Here is a 14,191-nt window from a genome sequence, read left to right as displayed (position 1 = left end):
TATTGATAAAGATTATTCCACAGTTCATCAAGGTCAGCATGCTCTTGGAGGCTAAGCGTTTTTTCCGATGCTCCAAAGACTGCAAATCCAAATGATCATTCCATGGTGTCACTGAGACTCAGAGTGCTTCCACACGTAGCTGGGAGCTAATAAACATAACTTGTTGCTCTTCAAATTCATGTAGCCTAAAGTGTTAATAAGTTTTGTGCATTTCAGTATGTTCTGTCAGGGACTAAAGGAAAAAAAGCCAGATCAAGTAAGATGCAAGAGGGATGTTTGGAGGCCTTGAAAGAAGTAGCCACACTGAGGATGGTATTTCCAAAAGTGATTCTTTTTCATTCTTGAAAATATTGTAAAGAGAACATGTAGAGTTACCAGAATAGTGAAAGTGAACAGGGATCTGTAGTGTTACGTTTATTCACTGATTATTCACTGATCTAACAAATGTTCACTAAGCATGTATTGTAGGTGCATGGGAGACATTATGAAACAATTGAGACAAAAACTCTTGCCTTCAACAGAGCTTATATTATATTCAAGGAAGACAGACAGACAACAGGAAAGAAGAAGTACTTGAGGACTTCCCTGGGGATCCAGTGGTTAAGAATCCGCTTTCCAATGCGGTGGACATGGGTTTGATTCCTGGTTGGGGAACTAAGATCCCACATGCCTCAGGCCCACACACTCTGCAACCCACGTGCCACAACTGGAGAAACCTGAGCTCTGCTAAGAAGATTGCACATGCTGCAGCTAAGACCAGACACAGCTAAATAAACAAATACATATATTTTTTTAAAGACAGAGAAGAAATACTAAATTATATAAGTAGAATGTAGTAGGCAGAATGGAGAGGAGTGATTATGTGCTGAGAAGTAGGGAGGTAGTCTGTAATATCACCACAAGGAGGAGCAGGACTGAAGCCACCAGCCTGGCCGCACCCCTCTCCCACCTGCTCCACCTGCTGGTTTTTAGGAATAGGACCTTTTGACACCAACCGGGATTTTTTTTTATTTGGTTTTTAACAACTCAGGGTTTTGTTTTTATGCAGATTTGTGCAGTAAGGGAGATCTCCTTAGTAAGAAGATAACTGAGTAAACACTTGAAGGAGGTGAGGAATGAGTCCTGTTGGGTTTATAGTTTCAGGCAGTTCCAGGCAGAAGAAACAAGTGATTTGGGGCTTCAGTGGGTGGAGTCTGGTGGGGGTTTGTGGTCACCTGCATCCTGGGGCTTCCTCACTGGATTCCTTAGCAGTGGAGGGACTAGGACCTCCAGAGGGCCATTTCTCTGCTTTGCTCACTGCTGAGACCTCCAGGGATGTCAGTGAGAACTCTGGGATCTGCCCTGTGGAGTCTGCAGACCTCCAGCCCCATTGTCTGGGGCATGAGATAGCATTGCCTTTCCTCGAACACCACTTCTCTGAGTTTGATCTGTGAACCAGCAGCAAGAGCATCACATGAGAACTCTTTTTTTTTTTTTAAGGAATTTTTTAAAGTATAATTTCATTTTATTTATTTAATAATTTTTGGCTGTGCTGGATCTTCATTGCTTCTTGGGTTTTTCCTCTAGTTGTGGAGAGTGGGGGCTACTCTTTATTGAAGTGCACAGGCTTCTCATTGAGGTGGCTTCTCTTGTTACTTCAAACAGGCACTAGGACACTCGGGCCTCAGTAGTTGTGGTTCCCTGGGCTCTAGAGCACAGGCTCAATCGTTGTGGCAGAGGAGCTTACTTGCTCTGAGGCTTTTGGATCTTCCCAGACCATGGATCAAACCTGTGTCTCCTGCACTGTCAGGCGGATTCTTTACCACTGAGCCACCAGGGAAGTCCCACATGAGAATACTTAAGGAAGTGCAAACTCTCAGTTGTTTGAACCTAGACCTACTGAATCAGACATTCTGGGGTTAAAGTCCAAAAATCTGCCTTAAAGGGGCTTTAGGTGATTTCATGCAAGTTTAAGAACATTGCATCCTTCTGCTGTGATCTATGAATGGGAATCATGCGGTTTTTGTTTGTTTTTTGCTACTAACAGGAATCACTTCTAAAGGCACAGGAGTTTTGAACTGAGGTTGCAAAATGCATTTATGAATGTTATTTTTCCTAATACTTTAACGTATAAAATGTCGACCCTATACACATTTCTAAAATACAAAGTGAAAAGTCTGATAATTTTAGCTTCTGGAGCAATGTTTGCAAGCTTCTATTATCCTTTTAGAACTGAGTCTTCACATTAAGTCTTGCTCTATGCGTGTGTGTATGTTCAGATATAGTCCTATACACATTGTTTTTCTTAGTAAAAATAAAGTTATACTTTGAATGCTGATTTGCAGTTCGCATTTCTCCATTTATCTTGGTCAACCTAAAACTACCTCTTTATTTAACTCTCAATATCTCCTTACAAACACCTTGTGCGCCGCAAGGCGCCTCCTCCTTTTCAAAGCTGCCTCGTGTCATTTTTCAGTATGCACCGTGGCTACCCAGAAGCGGTGGGATCAGCCCTGCTTGGGGCTTTGCGACGGTGGCTTAAATCTGCTGGACCACTCTGCCAAAGCCATGAAACAGGAGGTCCTGTGAAGGGCGAGTGCTCTCCGACCTCCAAGGGGTGGGGAACGTGGTTTGAGAGAGTGGCAGAAGCAGGTTGGGACGCCTTTCGGGTCTCAGGGCTCAGATGCGTCTCGGTCTGGCCTACTGGTTTCGTGTTCCGTTGTGGTCCCCATCTACACGTCCAGGAGCCTGGCAATGACGTCGCATCACCTCACCGTGGCTGCGCCCTGCGGTCCTGGCCGGGTTTCCTGAGACTGTGCGGACATATGTGAGGGCGAAGGGGCCGCTCCATCAGCGCCCAGGGGCGCCCTCTACTGGCAGGGACTGGCCAGGCTGTCGCGGATCCCCAGGGAAGGCCTTCCGCCGCGCTGACCGGACCTTGTTGGGGCCTGGGCGCCGGAATTCCCCTCCTAATACTTTTCTGCTTTTCTCTCGAGTCTTAGAGCGAAATTCACTGCTAGAACCTGTTGGAACAGTCACGAGTCGGGATGGCTGTCGCTAGCTGGCTGGCCGCTCCTGCGTCGCCTCCTGGCGGCCGCTGGTCAAGGTCGGGATTCGGTCTAGGAGCCAGCCTGGAGCATTTGGCCTGTGAAGGGAGATGTGGAGACTCAACCTCTGGAGCCAAAGGTCAAGATTAAGTCTCAGGATGCAGCTCTTGAGGGAGTGCTGGGAGCTCAGCTGTTGAGACCAGCACTGGGCAAGTTAGGCCTGCTGCCAGAGGAGCCAGGGACTTGGGATGGCACCCTATCATCAGAGGGCACCCTTAAGAGGGGTCAGCGCCCTCTCAGGGGCTTGTGGGTACCCCCACTAGCAGGTTATCCACAAGAACTGATAGGGAAAGGTGAAAAGAACCTTAAAGTCTTCTGTGGGTCCGATGTGCCTGCGGCTAATCACTCAGAACCCCTCTACCAGCAGCTGTCAGCGGCTGGCGCTCTGGAGAAAGGGCATGCATGCTAAGGCACAGTGTTACTTCTAAGGGGTGGTCTCTCTGGGGTCTCCACGGAATGCTCAGGTGTTCAGAGAGGAGGTCTCTCCCCTCTGGCTGGTCAGGATTCAAATGAATTGCACACTGTAGACCTCTGCAACCTCCATTCAGCATTCAGCCCCCAGCAACTGTTCTCACCAGGCCTTAAACAACCCTGTCCAGAAGCCACCCATTGTAGTCTTCTGACAAAAAGCCAGGAGAACCCGTACAGATTTCTGTAGCTGCTTCTCTACACATATCCCATTTTATGGGAGGCCCACACACAATTGTCTCAGCAGCTCCAGGCTCTCATCTCTGTTGCCTCCACCTTATCCTCTCTGGGCTCTACTCCCATGAATAGTTTTGGAAAATGTCTGGGCAACTGGATGACTCAAATTATGGTTTTTCTGACTTTCAATGGTCTTAATCATAATAGTTTGCTTCCAAGTAATTCTGATTATCCCTGGTTTTGAAACCAAATTAATCATTTTGGGGGAAGTTTTTATTTCACCTCATATTATGCATTTATCTTTTTACTTCACCAGTATTCCCTGGGGGCTCATGTACTGGGTCTGTGAAAAATTAGTACTGACTTCTGTTAACATCTCACTCCTGTCCACGATGACAAAGATCTCATTTAGAAGAGAACTGGGACTTAAGCTTAATACCCAATCCTTTTTTTTTAAATCAATGTTTCATTTACACAATTCTTTTTCTTCCTGTTTTCATTGCATTAAGTCAGGTATTTTTAAAGCGGCATTAAAATTTGCATCTTTTATTTTCATAGAGTGGTTGCACTTAAGAACCACATTTATATTCATACCAATTTTTCCCTTAAAGTCTCCTATATATGAATGAGTTCTGTTCCAAGAGCTAATTCATAAGTCCAATTTGTTCATAAATCCAACAAAGTTAGCCTACATACCTAACTAACACAATTGGCTAAATAGTACTATACTGTAATAGGTTTATAATACTTTTCAAACAAATATGTACATAAAAAATTAACAAGCACAAAAAATGAAGGAAACGTTTTTAATCTTACAGTACCTTGAGAAGTACAGTAGGTTCAATACAGCAGTTGGCATAAGGGGCTGGCATGCCCATTCGCATCTTTGAAAGTTTGCAACTTAAAGGTTCATATGTAGGGGACTTACTGTCTGTGCATTAGTTTGCTAGAGCTGCTATGACAAAGTACCACAGATTGGGTGGTTTAACCAACACAAATTTATTTTCTCACTGTTCTGGAGCCTGGAAGTCCAATATTAAGGTCTTGGCAGGTTGGCCTCTCTCCTTGGCTTGCTGTGTCCTCACAGGATTGTCCTTCAGTCCATGTTGTCTGTGTCCCGATCTCCTCTTCTTATAAGGACACCAGTCATATTGGATTAGGGGCCACCCATATGACCTCATTTTACCTTAATTACCTCTTTAGAAGCCGTATCTCCAAACACAGTCACATTCTGAGACAATAGGGGGTTAGAGCTTCAACATATGAATTTTGGGAAAACACAGTTTCACCCATAACCTAGGGAAATGTGACATGCACATAGGAAATTTTAAAATATTTAGATTTTAATGAATCTTTCTGAACTTGATACCTATGTAATTAACTAGCACTAAAGGCAATACAAAAGAATGTCAGCAGTACCCATTGTCCTGAGCGGGCTTCCCAGGTGATTCAGTGGGTAAAAAGTCTGCCTGCAATGCAGGAGAAGCAGGAGTCATGGATTCGATCCCCAGGTCAAGAAGATCCCCTGGAGGAGGGCATGGCAACCCACTCCAATATTCTTGTCTGGAGAATCCCAAGGGCAAAGGAGCCTGGCGGGCTGCGGTCCACAGGGTCACAAAGAGTTGGACACAACTGAAGCAACTGAGCATGCACGTTGTCCTGAGTGGTCCATCCAAGTCACCATGGGATCCTCCCCCCACACCAAGAGGAATCCAATATCCTAACCTTGAAAGTCAGTATCATCTGATTTTGAATAGTTTTTCCTATGGTTTATGAGTCCCCAAAATAGAATTTGGTTGTAGCTGTTATTGATCATTGTATGACTGGAATCATGTATTATGTGCTCTGTTTGGCCCTATATCTTCTTCAAAATAAATGCTTGTAAGCTTTGTCCATGTTATTCCATTATCTGTGTATTATCCATTTTCACTGCTGTTAAGCAAGCAATTTATCTATCCATTCTACTGCTGATGCACCTTTGTATTGCTTTCAGTTACCAGTAATCATAATGATACTGCTATGAAAGTTTCTGTCCATGAATTCTGATGCATATAAAAATGTATTTTTATAGCAGTTTATATCTTCATAAGGAATATATAAATATCTTAAATATTTATAAACTTAATAGCAGAACTTCAAAATATAATAAGGCAAGAACTGACCAAACTAAATGATGATATACAAATTACAACCATAATTGGAGATGCTAACGTTTCTTTCTCATGAACAGTTACAACAAGTGGACAAAAAAAAGTACAAGAATTTCATCTTGACTTCATGGCTTATATAAACAATTCATCAACATTACCGAACATACATTCTTTTTCAAGTAAAGATAGAATGTTCACAAAGATAGGCACATATGAGGTGAAAAAATAAGTCAGCAAATTTCAAAAGACTGAATACATACAATGGAATGAAAGTAGAAACCAAAAGCTAACATATCTAGAAAGTCCTTTATAAATCAGCAAAACATGCTTTTACATAACCAATGGATCAAAGAAATAACAAGGAAAATTAGGAAATTAGAAATGAATGATAATTAAAAACAGCATATAAAAATTTGTGGAGTGTGGCTAAAGCAGTGCTTAAGGGGATGTTGCAGCTTTTTTTTTTTTTGGCCACCCACGCAGCCTATGGGATCTCAGTTCCCCAAAACAGGGAACCTGCACCCCCTGCATTGGAAATGCAGAGTCTTAACCTTTGCACCACCAGGGAAGTCCCAGGAATGTTGAAGCTTTAAGTGTTTATATTAAAAAATAAGATCTAAAAACAATTATTTAGTTTTCCATTTTAAAAACAGAAAATCAAGTTAAATCCAAAGTAGAAATAAAGAAATAACAAATATAAAAGTAGGAGAAGAAAATCTACAGTAGAGAAAATTAACAAGCAAAAGCTGGATTTTTTGAAGATTAATAAGATTGATAAATATTTACTAAAATTGATCAAGAAATAAAAAGAAAATTCAAATTACCAACATCAAGGAAGAAAAGGGGGGCATAGCTACAGATCTAGAGGATTAAAAGGATAACAAGTGATTATTCTTCCAGGAAGAAACTCACAGGTCCAAATAATTTTCCTAGTGAATTTCATCAAATATATAAGGAAGGTATTTTACCAGTGTTACATAAACTCTCAGAAAATAGGGAAAGGGGCAGCTTTTCCTAACTCTTTCTATGAGGTTAGCATTAGACTAATACTACAACATAATAACAAAACATACAGATTAATGTACATTATGAACACAGATACAAAAAATCTTTAACATTTTTGGAAATCAAATGTAATAAAAAATGAAAAGATGATCTATCATGGCCAAATGAAACTTGTAGCAGGAATGCAAGGTTAGTTTAATATTTAAAATCAAACAGTGTAATTTACCATGTTAAGTGAATAAAGGAGAAAAGCCATGTGAATATCTCAAATATGTGTAAAGTGACTGACAAAGTTTAACATTCCTTGAAAAAAAAAATCTCTCAGGAAGGTAGCAATTGGAAGGATTTCCTTTTTCCCAAAGCAAAGCAGGGCTGTGGAGTTATCACAAATTTCAAGAGATTATGCCTTAAAACATAAAACTTTTAAACTGTGCACTTGTCCTTGCATGTGAGAGAATATCACTCACAGAGAGCTGTGTGGTTGGCCAAAGGACTCAAACAGAAGACAAGGCCTTTTGGGGTTATGCTGACAATTGTTGATCTCTGTCCTACATCTGAGGAGAGCAGAGAAGAGGTGGCCAGTGGGTGTCTTATGAGTTGAACAAATTTAGACCTCCTACTATGCACTGCATGTGCTCATCAGAGGTGTGCCATGTGCTGAGTCCCCTAAAGACTATTAGAATGGTCACCCACGATGCCTATATGAAGAGGAGGCACCACAGTCTCTCTGGAATCAGAGTTCAAATCCTGGCTTCTCCGCTACCATGCGTGTGACCTGAGGAAGGTTCTAAGGATAAACTGCTGTTTTAATTGGCAAACTATACAAAAAGAGGAGAAGACAGTGGCACCCCACTCCAGTACTTTTGCCTGGAAAATCCCATGGACGGAGGAGCCTGGTAGGCTGCAGTCCATGGGGTCGCTAAGAGTCAGACACAACTGAGCGACTTCACTTTTCACTTTTCACTTTCATGCATTGGAGAAGGAAATGGCAACCCACTCCAGTGTTCTTGCCTAGAGAATCCCAGGGATGGGGGAGCCTGGTGGGCTGCCGTCTATGGGGTCACACAGAGTTGGACACGACTGAAGCGACTTAGCAGCAGCAGCATACAAAAAGAATTGAAGAGAACCTGACTACCTGGAAAGGATGTTGTGGGGTGTAGCATCTGGTCAGGTCAGGTCTGGGTGCTGTATCCCCAGCTCAGAAAACTCCCCAGCTGGGGATGCTGGGGACTTGTGGCTTTCCAGGGTGGCCATGGAGGTGGCATGCCTAGAGAGGTCCCGGAAAGGGGTGGTATCTGGTAGCCCTGAGCTACTAGCATGAGACTGGGAGAGTGTGAAGGTAAACTGTATGGTCAGTGGTGGCCACCTGAAAGGAAGAGACTGGGGTTAATGGCACCCCATGCTGCTTGGTCACTCCTTCCCCATCTTAGCACATGCCCTGCTGCAGCCATCCTGGGCCACCTGGGTGCAGCAGTATCCACAGGAAACAGAGCCCACCCCTGTCTTGTCCATCACTGTATCTCTTACACTGACCTCGAGTAAAGCCAGGGCCCACTTTGGCAAGATCCAGGTTGCTCCAGCACTTGACTCTATGCAGGCTCTGCCTTCCTGTGACTCATGGAGAAAAGGCCAGCAGACCTAGAGGCAGTGACTACTGCAGCTACTACTGTCCCAGGTCAAGTGCTGAGGAGGCTGAACACCTCGTGCCCTGGTGGTCCATGTTATACTGGCATCAAGCGTCAGCAGTCCTGAGCAGTTCCCACTTAGCACAGGGGGCATCTGGTGCCAAACAACTGCAACCAGGCGTGGGAATCCCAAAGGGACAAGGGAAGGGCCATTGGGTCCTGCCCTTTGCCCTCTGGCACCTTTTCCGCATCCTCCGCTAGCATGACCTCACTCGGTCACCTGTTCCAATGCTGTGTCACAGCATCAGGCCAAACAATGCATGGTTTGCCTTGGTAGGGCAAGTATCTAGCAGGCAGCTCCAAATTGAGTCCTGCACTCCCAGGATCAGACAGCAAACACAGTGCTTCTCAAGGGTAACGTTCTTAGCATGGTTCTGCCCTCCCCCTCTCCAGCTCCTGTTCCAGACTAGCTGTCACCCAGCTGACCATGTTCCTCCCTCATTTCCACTGGCCAGCCACTCATTGCTTCCTCATCACTTCCTCCGCTGGAGTCAGCCAGTCTGTAGACTTGACCTACCTTCCAGCCTGCTCTGGGATTGGGTGTAACCGACAAGGGCACCACTCTCCTCTTCCAGACTTTTATCTCCTGGTCACCCCCAGGATCCAGTGCCAGCTCCCTCCCATTTGACTAGGCCCAGCCCAGTGTGGAACATGTTCCAGCCTCTACCATTCCACCTGCATTTCTACCAGGACTCCTGCCCCCAACTTTGAACCTTTCTTTTAGCTCAGGAGTCACCTCTCATTCACATCTGGAATCCCTGACAGGCTACAGTAGGGAGTTCTTCTCCCCACTGGCTGGGCCCGACTTTATTAGCCTATTCATCACTGCTTTTGCAGTTGCTCTTCCAGCAGACGAGGAGTCAGCCAACTGGGCATCCAAGCCTGCCTTTGACTCTGATGAAATTGGTATGGCTACAATGCCCCTTTCCCAGGCTCCTCCCGACAGACTCCCCCCTGAACAGTTTTGATATCACTTCCCCTTTAGGAAACATGGAAGTCCCATTACAAGTTCAAAACTTAACCTCTACTGCAGCCCAGATACCCCATGGGGACTTAATTCAGTTTTTGCATCTATGACATCCCTATGTTCCACCTTTGGCATCACTGTCAACACCCAGCCAGCCTTTGCTGGTACATCTGGTGTTTTTCCCCATTTGCCCACCTGCTACCTCTTGCCCCAAGCCATCAGCAGGATGCCCGCCACCAGGCATAGCTCACCTTTAGTTAACACCACTCCAGACCCAAATCTATTCATCGCATGTTCAGCTCCTTCGGGTAATGACAGCTCAGGGGTCAGTGTTTGCCCCAGGCCCCAGCTCCATGTCTGAAGCACTCAGCTTTAGGACAGAACTGAGCACCACCACTCTTGTTGAGGGAGGCTTAGGACCTGAACACCAGGGTTCTGCCAGCCTATAGTGCCTCTGTTACAATTAGAGAGGCCAGCACTACTGGAAGCAAAACTTTCCTGGGAGACACTTTTCTTTTTGCCTACCTGGGACTCACACAGCCAAAGCACACCTGTTCTTGTTAGAGGAGATAGCATCACTGAGAAGGAGCATGTATCAGCCTCCTTCCTGTGTTCAAATCACCTAGAAACCATGCAGCCAAAGCACATCAGTTGCAGTGGGTGGGGTCAGCACCTTGCCTGTATTTGGAGGCCCTACATTTCCCTACAATGAGAACATCGGTGTTCCACTTATCCAGAACACAGGCATTGCAATGGAAGAGGCCAGGACAGTAACTGTGATGCAGAGTCAGCCTTCTCTTGCTGCGTCTGGTCAGAGTGCTTGGGACCCATAGGGCCAGAGCAAACCTGTTACTCCTGGAAAAGCCTGCACCACTGAAAAGAAACACATGCCCGGAGGTACGTCTCTTCACGCCTTCTGTTAGATACCTCAGGGCCAATGGCCACCAAATATTCATTGCAGTGTGAGGGGCTGGTGCCACATCTGTGGCGGAAGAAACCACTGTCCATGAATACAGTCAGAGCATCTGGGGTACATTGAGTCCAGAGTATAGGTGGTGCAATGGGAGGAGACGGCACCATACTTGCATTTGGACACACTTCTAGTTCCACCATCATTCAGAGCTGTGGCGAGGGGGAGAGGTTGGTATACTCCTGATCAGAGCATATCTGTTGCAATCAGATGGGACATCATACACCTTCTGAAAGACACTTCTAGTCTTGCCTTCAGTCAGAATACCAGGGGCCTATCCAGCCAGGGTACCCCCTTTGACTTCATAGGAGCTGAAACCACTGAGAAGATACCAGTTTCAGGCATTTTTTTCACCTACCTTTGACCAGATCAAATGTGCCTCTTTGGTGGATCCAGCAAGCAGTCGCCTTGCCTTTGGGGCATTTTAATCACCTACCCAGGGATTCTCTGGGGACAGAAGTGTCGTGGACAAAGTCATTTCTTCTCATGCAAGAACTAGAATTTCAGCAACTAGGAAGTGAAAGTTTCCTCTAGAATGGCAGGTCAACTCTGTCCCCCATAAATGGATCTTGCTTTGCCAGGAACAGTCTCAGTCCTTCTAGTTATGTCAAACAAACTTAACCTGTTCTGTGTTCTCCAAGAACCAGCTGGAGGCCAGACATCTCAGGGGGATATCTGTGTATCAAAGGTTTGTGGTTCCAGGTGTACTAGTTACAAGTCAGCATGCCGGCTTGAGAAGTTCCACTCTAGAGAGAAGAAAGAGATCTGTATGTATCAACTATGCAACACTGGTTTCAACTGTTAGCCTGGAAGACTTAAGCTCTAGGTCAGTTTTCCTCTAGTCTTGGAACTGACAGGACAGCTATTGCTACCTACAACTGTCCCCCTTTCCTCTTACCCATTGGCTTCAATGGGTTGTTATCTTTCTTTCCCAGATATAATGTTATACATAAATTATTCTTGTTAATTGGTTCTCAGCTCAGGTGTTTTTGCTTTTTTTTTAAAAAAAATCAGAGTATAATTGCTTTACAATGTTGTGTTGGTTTCTGCTGTACAGCAATGTGAATCAGTTATATGTATTCATATATATCTGGGCTTCCCTGGTGGCTCAGACGGTAAAGAATCTGTCTGCAATGATCCTGTGCTAGACCCTGTACCTACCTGATGTGTGTCTCCTGTCCAAGTACCTGGGAGAAGATCACTCACGGAGTCGGATGCATGTCTTAATTAGAAAAGAAATGCCTGATGGTACTATGCTGACAGCTGTTGGCCTCTGCAAATGTGAAGGTAAGAAAGAGAAACAAAAGGCATGGAGATTATAACATGAGTGAAACTAGCTTCATTCATAGAAAACATTGTTGGGTATGTAGAAAATCCTAAGAAATCTACAAAGAAACTACCATAAGTGAGGTGATTTTAGCAAGGTCTCAGTATACAAGATCATATACATGTGTGGCTCAGATAATAAAGAATCCGCCTGCAATATGGGAGACTGGGGTTCCATCCCTGGGTTGGGAAGATCACCTGAAGAAGGGCATGGCAGCCCACTGCAGTGTTCCAGCCTGGAGAATCCCCCTGGACAGAGGAGCCTGGTGGGCTACAGTCCATGGGGTCACAAAGAGTTGGACACGACTGAGTGGCTAAACAACAACAATGGAAGACCTCTAGCAGAAAACTATAAAACAGTGGTTGCAAACTTTTTCTTAAAAGGCCAGATAGTAAATATTAAAGGCTTCATGGGTCACATGTTCTCTGTCACATAATCTCCTCTGTGTGTGTATTAAAACTCTTTAAAATTTTGACACGATTCTTAGCTCACTGGTCTTATCAAAACAGGCTATGTGTTGAATTTGGCCCAATGGCCTTGATGTGAGCCCCTAGTACAAAATGTTGCTGAGAGGAAACAAAAAAGACCTAAATATATGGAGACATATACCATCCTTGTGCCGTGGAAAAGTTAATATTGGTAAGTTACCAATTTTGACAAAGACTCTAAAACCTAGTCTATGGAGTTATTGTAAGAAATATTGGTGCCCTTGGGACATAAGGGTTTTTAAGACAAGTAGATTCTGTACCTACCTAATATGCATCTCCTGGAAGAAGATAACTTCTAGACAGCTGTGTGATTTCCTGAAAGAGTCAATTAGAAGAAATAATTTGCCATGGAGAGGCGCTGACAACTGGTGGTCCCTCACTACATCATCTGAGGAGACTGAGGCCCAGTGTGGCCAATGGTTCACTCACAAGTTGAACCAAATTTGACCTCCTAGTGGGCAGTGCATGTGCTTGTTACAGGTGAATCATAGTGCTAAACATCCAAAGGAGTACTTAAAAAATAATATCTGGGTTGTCCCCAGCAGTCCAGTGATTATGACTCTGCCTTCCAATGCAGGGTGTACGGGTTCAATCCCTGGTCAGCGAATTAAGATCCCACATGCCTCACAGTCCAACCAAAAATAAATAAGCCTCAGAAAAGTATTTAAAAAAGTGAAAAGTAATACATGACATGTACATGACAAGGAGGCACTCTAGTCTGATGGTTGGTATTATGATCTATAGAATTAGTCGGCCTGTGTGAAGTCCTACCAGGGTTACTGCCATCTATGTGAGCTGAAGAAAGGTCTAGGATTTAAATAGTTTTACCCAATTTGTAAAAATAAGAGACCCTGCCTTCCAGGAAGGGCTGGTGTGGAGTGCAGCATCCCGGCAGGTCAGAGTACCCGGTTCTTACCTCAGAAACCATCCCAGCCCAGCTGGTGCTACTCTAGGCTGGCGCCTTTCCCGGGTGGCCACATAGGTGCTCACCTTCAGGGTTTGGAGGGGCACTAGAGAGGTTCCTAGGGCTTCCCTGGTGGCTTAGACTGTAAAGAATCCGCTTGCAATGCAGGAGACTCAGGTTCGATCCCTGGGTGGGGAAGATCACTGGAGAAGGAAATGGCTACCCACTCCAGTGTTCTTGCCTGGAGAATTCCACGGACAGAGAGGCGCCTGGCCAGCTATGGTCCATAGGGTGGCAAAGAGTCGGACATGACTGAGTGACTAACATACATATACATACAGAGGTTCCTAGAGGTTGGTGTCCTGAGCCCCAAGCTACCTGCATGTGGGTGGGGGGCAAGCTTGGGGGCGGTGTGTGGGATGTTGACATAAACTGGGGTTTTCTGTGGCCGTTGACAGCAATGAGGAGGCTGGGGGGCTCTCGCCAGGTGCTGCTATGGCCAGTGTCTCTAAACGCCTCAGCACTTGCTCTGCGGCAGCCTCCCCAGCCCCCTGCTTTCATCAGTCACCCGGGAGACAACACAGCCCTTTGCCCCTCCCCATCCGGGCTCCCATACCTAGCCCTCCCCGTGAGCCTGATCCCCACTCCAGGAGGGACTGGGCGGCTCCAGGACTCTAGCTCGGAGCTGACACTGCCCTCCAGCTACCCGGAGGGAAAGAGCTGGAAGGTCCAGAGGCAGCGATGCGCCTGGCCAGTCGCTAAGGCTGCAAACCTCGCGCCCCGGTAGGTGGGCGGACCCAGTTCTGCTGGCGTCGGAGCATCCACAGTCCTAAACAGTCCCCAGATAGCGCCGGGGTACATCTAGTGCCAGAGACCTGCAAGCACGTACTGGAACTCTGACGCGACGGAGAGTCCCGTTGGGGCCGTTGGGCCTCGCCGTTTGCCCTTTGTCACCTTTTCTGCG

At 45.6% G+C, this 14,191-nt stretch overlaps 1 long non-coding RNA gene across 1 annotated transcript; it reads right to left on the bottom strand.

The window, feature by feature from the left end:
• Positions 1–4,523: 4,523 nt before the first annotated feature.
• Positions 4,524–14,148, bottom strand: LOC145515778 (uncharacterized). The gene is made up of 4 exons (XR_014060999.1): positions 13,844–14,148; positions 12,588–12,638; positions 11,670–11,781; positions 4,524–11,254 (listed from the first exon to the last, which is right to left on the bottom strand). It is a non-coding gene; the product is annotated as an uncharacterized LOC145515778 (long non-coding RNA).
• Positions 14,149–14,191: the final 43 nt, after the last annotated feature.

Source organism: Giraffa tippelskirchi, chromosome 7 (genome assembly GCF_054371585.1).
Source record: "Giraffa tippelskirchi isolate mGirTip1 chromosome 7, T2T-mGirTip1v1.2.pri, whole genome shotgun sequence".
Lineage (NCBI taxonomy): Eukaryota > Metazoa > Chordata > Mammalia > Artiodactyla > Giraffidae > Giraffa > Giraffa tippelskirchi.
This window is presented reverse-complemented; position numbering and strand designations above follow the sequence as displayed.